At 44.0% G+C, this 10,538-nt stretch overlaps 1 long non-coding RNA gene across 1 annotated transcript; it reads right to left on the bottom strand.

Annotated features, from left to right (window-relative positions):
• Positions 1-253: 253 nt before the first annotated feature.
• LOC125296536 lies at positions 254-2,900 on the bottom strand. The gene is made up of 3 exons (XR_007193790.1): positions 2,810-2,900; positions 2,535-2,612; positions 254-292 (listed from the first exon to the last, which is right to left on the bottom strand). It is a non-coding gene; the product is annotated as an uncharacterized LOC125296536 (long non-coding RNA).
• Between the last annotated feature and the right edge of the window lie 7,638 nt (positions 2,901-10,538).

The raw sequence follows: 10,538 nt of genomic DNA, 5'->3' as shown, positions 1-10,538 counted from the left end.
CATCTAACCTGCCTTGATGCCTGCATTCTAACTTATGCCGGCAGACTTCACACCAAAAGTGAAACACAGTTGTGCCCTGTTTAATGAAAGGCCACTCTTTAGTCCAGGCGCTGTTAAATTTGGAATTGTAAGCAGCGGCCCCTGATTTTGCCTTTTTCTTCTGCCTGACTGTGGGCTCTGTGCTTGTATCTTTCTCCTCCTTCTCCTCCTCCACCTCCACCAGCACCTCATTCTCCTCCTCCACCAGCACCTCATCATCTTTCTCCACTCTTTCCTCTATCTAAAAGGTAGGCTGTGTTAAAAAAAAAAAAACCTGCGGCCTTATAATGACAAGGTAGCCTAATCATAATGACATCTCCATTAAAATTACATGTTACACCCCACTAATGATCAGCGGGCAACCTGTAGAGAGAGTCACAAGTTTTAAATACCTTGGTGTCCACATTACTGAAGACTTAACATGGACTGTTAACACTCAATATGTTCTGAAGAAGTCCAGACAAGCCACTCTACTTCCTTCGGTCAGCTAAGGAAATTCAAAGTTTCTACATCCATCATGAAGGCCTTCTACACTTCAGCGGTTGAGAGTGTTCTAACTGGTAGCATCATCACCTGGTATGGGAACTCCACAGTTAGAGATTGTAGTACTCTGCAGAGAGTAAAGGCTCAGCTGAACGCATACTATAAGAACTCAACTCCCTGCTCTACAAGATATCTATTCCAGAAGAGTACTCCTAAGAGCCCAAAAGATTCTGAAGGACTCTTCTCATCCTAACAATGGATTATTCCTACCGCTGAAATCAAGAAGACGCCTATGTAGTCACAAAGCCAGAACTGAGAGACTCAGGAGAAGTTTTTATCCCCAGGCCATCCGAACTCTGAACTCACACTATACTGACTTTGCACACATTCACTCCTCAGCACTCTCAAACATTTCCCAACTCTGAACTCACACTATACTGACTTTGCACTCATTCACTCCTCAGCACTCATGACCCCCCCACACACACACACACCCACACACACCTACAAGACTTTTTAGCACTTTTACATCCCTCTCCCTATGCTACAGACCTTTTATTTATTTTCTTATTTCATCACACGCCAAAACACACACACACACACACACACACACATATCTGACTTTGTCCAACTTTTTGCACACTTTTTATTTATTATTTTTGATTTCTCCTCCATCTACCCATGTCCTTGATTGCCTAGCCTTTCTGACCCCCCACCCCCATCCCCAACACACACACTTACATCATCACTGTCATCACTTCACATACATACAGCACACTGCTTGCTACAGTAAGCCTCCCTCTACATACTTGCTGCACACTGCCCCCCCTCACACATACACAGCACATTGTCTTCAGGATCTTCTCCAACACACATCCTCTACATACTTACAGCACACTGCCCCCACCTACCCACACACACACACACACCACACACACACACACACAGTCACTGCTCCTCTCCTCCCCTACCACACACACATCTTCACTGTCATCACTCACATACATTACATACAGTACTCTGCTTGCAATAGTAAGTCCCTGACCCCAACACACACACACACTTACATCATCACTGTCATCACTTCACATACATACAGCACACTGCTTGCTACAGTAAGCCTCCTCTACATACTTGCTGCACACTGCCCCCCCACATACACAGCACATTGTCTTCAGGATCTTCTCCAACACACATCCTCTACATACTTACAGCACACTGCCCCCACCTACCCACTACACACACACACACACACACAGTCACTGCTCCACTCCCCTCTCGCCCACACACACATCTTCACTGTCATCACTCACATACATTACATACAGTACTCTGCTTGCAATAGTAAGTCCCTGCCCCCACATACACAGCACATTATTTCATCAGGAAGCTTCTCCAACACACATCCCCCAACATACTTACAGCACACTGCCCCCAACACACAGCACATTGTCTCATGAGGAAGCTTCATTGCACACTGCCCTCTCCCCACATACACAGCACACTATCCCATCTCCCCTGTCATCCCCCCAACACACACACCAAGACCCCTGGCAGTTGGGTTAGCCCCTTGAGCCGTGGATCTGCCCAAGGTTTCTTCCTTGGTAAGGGAGTTTTTCCTTGCCCCTGTTGCTCTTGGGTGCTCCTTGTTGGTGCCCCCCACCCAATCCCAATCCTCCCCCACCTTTTTTATGCAGCCCTGGCCACTTAATCTACTAAACCCCTCTTCTACTGCACTTTTTACCCCCCCCCATTAATGCACAAATAGGCTGACACCAGACATAATTTCACTGCATTTCTTACTTCCAGTAACTATATGCATGTGACAATAAACTTCCTTGTATCCTTGTATCCTTGTACATGTAGGTCTAGACCTGTGCTAACATTGGTGAGAGTTGTTAGGCATCAGGTGGAGGGCACACTGTCCATCTTTTAATGAAAGGTAGCCTAGTTTAACATTTTCCTTTTTGCTAACAAACAACTGAACATAAATCATTACGTGACTAGCTTACCTGCTGAAGCTCTGATTGATTCTTCTCCTCTCCATGTCCATCATCCTTTTTTCTTTTGAAATATTTCAGCAAGCTCATCTAACAAAATGTAATTTGCAATGAGCATTTTAGTTAGCAATTAAGCATACCTAGCCCTCATAACGCACGCGAGACAACGTTTGTAACTAATTTAGTTTAACTCTGTACACAGTTAGACAAGGTTAAGTCTGTAGTGACAAAGCACACAATTGTATTCAACAGGTTATACGATTTGTTAGACTATTTTATCTGCTTACCTTGACTGATTCTCATCCAAACTTCCGAACGCGCATCAGTTGGCTTCAGTTCCGCCCGAACTCTCTGAACGTTTCACACGCAACTGTGACGTACCAGGTGCATAGTTTTCAGCGAATCGACGATCAGAGAATACAGGTGCATGGTTTTCAGCGAATCAACGATCAGAGAATACTGCCGTTATCACGTTGTAGGCAGATATGGACCCTTTCAAGAGAGTTCCATTATCAGCATCATAGTTGGCCCCACAAGACTTCCTTTTTAACATTCCATATGTTATCTTAATGCAGAGGAAGTAGATTGGGGCCCAAATAGAATGTTCAAGCATTGTTTTTGTTTACCTTGTTGAAAGGGTCTATAGAGTGTCCCAGTGACTTCCGTTTTACTTCCGCTACAAGGGACCTGTCTTTCAAAAAAAATATGAACGGGAGTTAATGGAGAGATAACAATTATTTTTTGGTCCAGTTTGAATTGTGCCACGAATTTCACATATGATGTGTGTGAATTTAAAAGATAATGTTTCACGTCAAGAAAGTACTGTTGTTCGATAGAAGTTATGTTGGTTTTGTGCGAATCCGCTCAGTGGACTACATCTCTCGTCTCGAACGATGTACATCACCAACGTAATGAAACGATAAGATTAGCATGCTAGCTGTTATGCTAGTTAACGGTTGCATCTTGCTGCCTGCTATGTCACTTAACAGTATCTAATGTACAGTCTATGGACGAATACAACTTACCTGATGTGTTTAATCCTCTGACTCATGGTATTTTCATCGGCAAGGAAAGCCCAATTAAGATCTGTTGCTGGTATGCTTGTACAATCTAGTGTGGCTGTGAATGAGCTAACGTCACTAGCGCGACTGATGGGTTTGTAGTCGTTGGAATTACGATCTTTCACAATGTTGTAATTCAATAGTTACGAAACGAACTGCAAATGTCTTTACATGAAAAATTGTCTTTAAAATTGACAAACATCATATGGGTAATTCAAGGCACACGTCAACCGGGACCACAAAGACTGGCGTTCAAAATCTTTTGAAAGATAGGTCCCATGGAGGCAAACGGAAGTGGCGTCACTGGGACACTCTATTACAGCTGCTAATCATCAACAGAAATGAACGGGAGATTTTTTTTATTTTGGCGTGACATTTCGTGCGTGACATTGATGGTGAAAGCGTGAGTGTCACGCCAGGAGAGTGAGAGTTGGCAACCCTGAGTTTGGATCCAAAAGGCTCACAAACTTTCTGAATCCTATATCCTGTACAAGTAGAGTAGAGGAACCAGCATCTTCATACTTGGCACGAAAGTGCCTTATCATTGAGGAGGTGTTGTTATTATAAGCCAACTGCTTATTATGACCGCCGCTAGCGAAGCGGTCATATAAGGATTGTCAATTTTTTATTTTTTTTTCCCCCGTCATCTACTTCCTGAATTTTTGGTCAACGATACTCGGGACACCAAAACACCGGGGCACATGAAATTTGGTGGGTATGTAGCCCCCATAGACTTTTGGTCCCGGGGGGCCACTCCCTCCCCACACTGGGCCCCCCAAAACCCAAAAAATGCCATTTTTCCTAAATAACTACCTGAACCGTGGCACTGAGGATGAAGAAATGTTTATGGTATGTTGGTCTCAAGGGCCCACATCAACCTAGCCCATAATCAGTTATTTGTGATTTGCACCCCCCCCCCAAACGAAAATGCAATATCATTCTGCTTTAATCGCCCCTCTCTTCAGTTTAGATGTTCAGAACTGCACCAAATTTTATGTGTATAATTAACCTGACATTCTCTGGGGGTATGCCAAGTTTCGTAGAATTTCATCCATGGGGGGGTCTAAAAAAATAAAGTTATGAGTACTTTTAGTGACTGTACACTCATTTGCCTGTAGATGGTGGTGTACACATACACACGTACACACACACAGGCACGCACATACTATCGGTATCGGCAATTAGAACGGCTGATACATAATTACAAATTCAGTAGGATTAAAGGAAAACCAAATATTCATCATCATCATCATCATTTGGCTGCATTTCCAGTATTGACGTTACGTAGTCGTTTGTCCACCAGATGGCGCATCGTTGCAGTGAGATGTAATTTTGTTGGAAGTTAATCTAAAGTGGGTTGGAAAGACACTTCCTACAAGGACAACACTGTAGTTTACCGCAGAGAACGTCTAATAAGGGTAGGATGATTTTCACATGAACTGTAATTCCCATTTCTTCTTGAAGCCGAAAAATAAATCTGAGAATGTTTATTGGACATGCTTGGTTTTAACTGCAGGTACATTAATCTCATACAAGTTGCATCAATAGCCTACGACCTAGGTAAAATAATGTTAGGCCTACCGTTAGCGATGCCAATATGGTTAAAGGCTCCCCGAAGTACCCGATCTCAGCTGCAGTGCTCACACACTTCAGCTGGTTGTAAATGATGGGATCAACAGCCAGCGAGCAGTGATGGACATTGTTGCAAAATTAAAGTCTTCTGCTACCCATTTTAACCATTCAATACTGGCCAAACAGCGTTTAAAGGACATTCAAAAAGAGCTTGACCTCCCTCAGCACAGAATAATCCAGTCGGTGCCAACACACTGGAACTCCACTCTTTACATGTTGGAGAGCATGCTGGAACAGAAACGGGCACTTACTGTATATGCAGGGGAAAAGGGAAAGGTGTCAATCTTAACAGCAGATCAGTGGACTCTTGTGGGCAATTTGATTGACACACTGAGCCCGCTTGAACAGGTTACACAGGAAATGAGCAGATCAGACTCCTCAATATTGTGCATAATTCCCAGCATCACCGTCCTAAAAATGCTACTTGAAGTTGAGGGTGCAAAAGCAAGGGGCATCAAAATACTCCGTGACGCCATGCTGGACAGTTTAAAGGCAAGGTTTGAAAAAGCAGATGAGCCCAAATGCTTGGTCCTCGTAACACTGCTAGATCCACACTACAGGGGTCATGCCTTGGCACCAGGCACACTGAGCAATGCAAAAGACTGGGTCAAGGATGAGCATGCCACTCTGTCTGAGGCAAAGAAACAGAAAAGGGCTTCCTCAGAAGATCAAGGCCCGGATCCAAAACGGATAAGGGTGGAGGAAGAAGAGGAGGAAGATGCTAGTCCATCTGACATGGTTGAAAAGATGTATGCCAACCTTCTGGGGGCACACGGACCAACCTCTGTGGAGACTGAAGATGAGGAGGAGCAGCTTTTCAATCAGCAGCTAGATCAATATCTACGGGAGCCATTGATTGACAGACAGACGGGCCAACCACTTGCATGGTGGAAACCAAATGCATCCTGTTTGCACCTTCTGGCACCACTCGCCAGAAAATTTCTCAGTCCACCCCCCCTCTGTTCCCAGTGAGAGGGTATTCAGCGAGGTCAGCCAGATCTATGACAAAGAGGAATAGGCTGACGGGAGAAAATGCAGAGCGTCTCTGTTTCCTCCATTACAACCTGCAGCTCCTAAACTGGGAGTACTAAGAACTTTCAGTAAAGGGCATGTTATGCACAGTTCTGTTTTGGTTGTTTGTTGTTCAGTGTTGCTGTTTACATTTTCCTGCACTTTATTATGCTGCTTACTTGTTTCTATTGTGTGCAATAGTGTAATTATTTTATTTATGCTTAAATATTTTTTTCAGAATTTTAATTATGCTTGAATATTTTCAGCATTTCACTTTTTTTTTTTTTTTTACTTGTTCTACCTCACATGTTTTTTTTTATATTTGTTAAATATTGTTTATCTACTTGTTCTACCTCACCTATTTTTACTATTTGTCAATATTGTTTTTTAAAGTTCAATAAATGTTCCCTTTTAAATTGGGACTTGTAACATTTGTCATCATCATTGTGTCATTTTTATGATGTAAATTGAGGGAGCAAAAGCAGTATCGGCTCCAAATATTGGCTTCAGAAAATCGGCAGCCCATATCGGTCATCGGCTAAGGCTGATTGGGGGGGGATCGGCATCGGCACTAAAAAATCCATATCAGTCGATCCCTAGTCACTACGAGTATTTAGTAATGCCTTCGACCTCAACAATTGTCCTGCCATGTTCCAGTGCCTGATTAACGATGTATTGAGGGATATGTTGAATAAGTTTGTTTTTGTTTACCTGGATGACATCCTGATCTTCTCTCAGTCTACCTCCCAGCATGTCCAGCACGTCCGTCATGTCCTGCAACGTCTCCTTGAGAACCAGTTATATGTCAAGGCGGAGAAATGTGAATTTCACAAGGAGACAATGTCATTCCTGGGCCATGTTCTCACGACAGAGGGAATACAGATGGATAATCTGAAGGTAAAGGCAGTCACGGACTGGGCCCGTCCAACATCTAGGCGGGAGTTGCAGAGATTCCTGGGGTTCGCAAATTTTTACCGACGTTTCATTCGGAATTATGGCACGGTGGCTTCACCTCTCACCTCCCTAACCTCCTCCAAGGTGAGATTCTCCTGGTCACCGGCTGCAGAGACTGCATTCAATGATTTGAAAAGACGTTTTACGTCGGCTCCTATTTTGAGTCGCCCTGATCCTGCTCGTCAGTTTGTAGTTGAAGTGGACGCTTCAGATGTTGGAGTGGGGGCAGTGCTTTCTCAGCGTTCTGAGGCAGATCAAAAGCTTCACCCCTGCGCCTTCTTCTCGCACACTCACCCCCACTGAGCGGAATTATGATATTGGAGACAGAGAACTGTTGGCAGTTAAACTCGCACTTGGGGAGTGGCGACATTGGCTGGAGGGGGCAGCAGAGACATTTTTAGTTTGGACTGACCACAAGAATCTAGAGTATCTCCGCTCAGCGAAGTGTCTAAACCCCAGGCAGGCTCGTTGGTCTCTGTTTTTTTTTTCGTTTTAACTTCTGTCTGTCCTATCGACCAGGTTCCAAGAATGGAAAGCCTGACTCTCTCCCCCGTCAGTTCCCGGACTCTGATCCTGCTCCTGCACCCAGCACCATTCTGCCCCCAAAGTGCCTCATAGGAGCTGCCTCCTGGGATATTGAGGCCATCGTCCTCACAGCCCAATCGGGTGAGTCGGTCCTAGCGCTTGCCCTTCTAACCGTCTCTTTTTGACACATTCTGTACGTCCTCAGGTCTTGCAATGGGGTCACTCCTCCAAGTTGGCCTGTCATCCTGGCATAAGACACACTACTGCACTCCTCAAGCAACGCTTCTGGTGGTCAGCTATGGACAGGGATGTGCGGGAGTTTGTGGAGGCTTGCTCTGTCTGTGCCCGGAATAAGCCCTCCAACCAACCACCTGCTAGCCTTCTGCAACCACTACCTGTACCAAGGAGACCTTGGTCCCACATTGCCCTGGACTTTGTCACTGGTTTGCCGCCATCTCATGGTAGTACCACCATTCTTACTATTGTTGACCGATTTTTCTAAATCTGTTCACCTAGTCCCGTTACCCAAATTACCTTCAGCTAAAGAGACTGCGGAGGATTTTGTCGTGAAGAGTGTTTCATATCACATCTGTCTTTCTAATAAATAAAATAATAATACTGATATGGTGGTGTATTAGCCTTGTTCTACCTCACAAAATAATAGGCCTATGCACAAAATAGACGAGGCTATATCTATGCAAACAAGTAGCCTGGCCTAATCGGTTATTGACGGTGGCGTGCCTTAAGCCTATGCAACGCTTTTCAATATGACCATCTTTATGCAGATGTGATGCTAACTAAAATAACACTCTGAAATGTGCGGGAAGTAGGCTAGACTATTTATGCAACCAGCACAAAAGCTTTTGTGAATGGTTTACGTTAAACCAAATGGCTACATTAAAGTCACGTGAAAAGCCTAAATATTTTTGCGTTTGTCAAAACTAATTCAAACTATGACAAATTTCGAATATGTGTATATGGGCTTTAGCTTGTTTATATTATATAGGCCTAGCTCATATTAATACAGCTCATCTAGCCTTTCCGCATCAGAACGCCACTTTACACCCAGCAAATTGTTATCTAGCAATAAAATAACCTTGTTGAGAGTAATCAAACTGAAGTGTTCCCACACCTCAGATCGGCCTCTCTTCAAACGACCTTTGACACTCGGTTGTCCATTGAAATTTCATCCCTTTTCTCTTTAGAGCATTCAAAGGCTCCGCAATGGCGGAAAAATTCGGCACATACTGTACCTATGGTACCATCCAGCTAATCCAAGGAAGCGCTGAATTTCCTTCAGATTGGTGGGAACTGGATAAGCGTTCACTGCTTCGGTCTGCTCTCACTCCCTCCTTACTCACAACATGACCAAGGAACTTGATTTCTGCTGATGTGACACTACTTGAGTTTAGGGTGAGGCCTAGCCTGATGAGCCAGACCCACATTAAAATGTAGGGTCTGGGCACTCACCGTTCGCAGTGCTCAGTCCGAGGGGCGGGATAATCGGTTGTCTTTCAAATTCCCTCTGCACACAATAGGACAGCGCTACGAGTCCCATGCGTTTTCCCACCAGCGGAGCTAGTTGGCTAGTTCAAACTTTTGCCAACTTAAGCTTTTTTTTAACTCGTGTCACTGTTCGCCAACAGCAACATCCATCTTCTTTGTTTTCAAGTAGCAGGGAATTCAAGCCAAACCGTTGCAACTCTGCCATCAATCATTATGTTAAGCCCGCCTAACGACTCTATACACGATTTGATTAGCCTGATAGAAGTTAAATTTTTCGAGCTCACAAGCCAACGGAGAGTTGCTAGACTAGCCCTGGCAGCAAAATTTAGATCTAGATTTCTAGGCTAGGTGAGGCCAGCATCTCTGAGACAATTAAAGCTACCTTGTGTAAGAACTTCTCCCATCTAGTGGTGAAATTCTATATGACAACCAACTGAATATTACTTTCTAGCCCCTCCCATTCCGAGCGCATTTTAACTCCTATGGTGGCCATTTCATGCCAAGGTTAACATGGCTTCTAGTAGGCCTACTACGACTTCGTCCAGTGTTCCTTCCAGTCATGACGTTACTTTAGAAAACAATTACACATTGCATTTAGTTATATAGCCAGTAAACATGTTAATTATGACCTCTATGTAAAGTGAATAATAGTTTTACGTTTTCGTTATTTTGGTAGGCTAACATTTCATTGCTACCATCAGCTATCAGCTATCAGGTTCCCAAACGAATGCATGCTAATGTTAGTACAGTATCGTTATTCTGTATACGAGATTAATAGTGTAAAGGCAACGTTTACAGCGTAGCCTACTATTTTTTTCAGTGAGCAGAGTCAGAGATCAGTCGATGCAACAGAGGTGCGAGGGAAAGGTAAAGAAAAGCCAAGAGCCGGTGGCAGAGGATCGGTGAGACCTCCTAGGCAAAGAAAAAGTAAGACTCTCCAAATATGACGAGGAGAGATTGGAAGAACTTCAAAGGCAAAGCAGAGAAGCAACGGAGGTTTGTGCTTTTTAATATATTTCTCTGAACAGTATCAATGTCAATGACACTGAAATTAGCTTGGAAGCTGCACCAGGCACGTTCGTTTGCGTTGCGTCTGCTGCAACTACACCAGAAAAAAAATGGACCATTCTTCTAAAATTGATTTTACACGTTGTGAACGGAACGCTTCAGTTACGCGCTTGGTGTAGCTTCCCTGCCTGTTTGTATCTTCTTTGTTTATGTAGCAATTTCTAGCTGTTGCCAGTCAACTGCATGATGTGAGTTGTCTGCCAGTGAAATAACGACACATATGATTGTCGTGGGTGGCTATGGACAATGGTGGGTTGGG

Source organism: Alosa alosa, chromosome 6, assembly GCF_017589495.1.
Source record: "Alosa alosa isolate M-15738 ecotype Scorff River chromosome 6, AALO_Geno_1.1, whole genome shotgun sequence".
Lineage (NCBI taxonomy): Eukaryota > Metazoa > Chordata > Actinopteri > Clupeiformes > Clupeidae > Alosa > Alosa alosa.
Note: the sequence above shows the minus strand (reverse complement) of the source record. Positions and strands in the feature narration are given on the sequence as shown.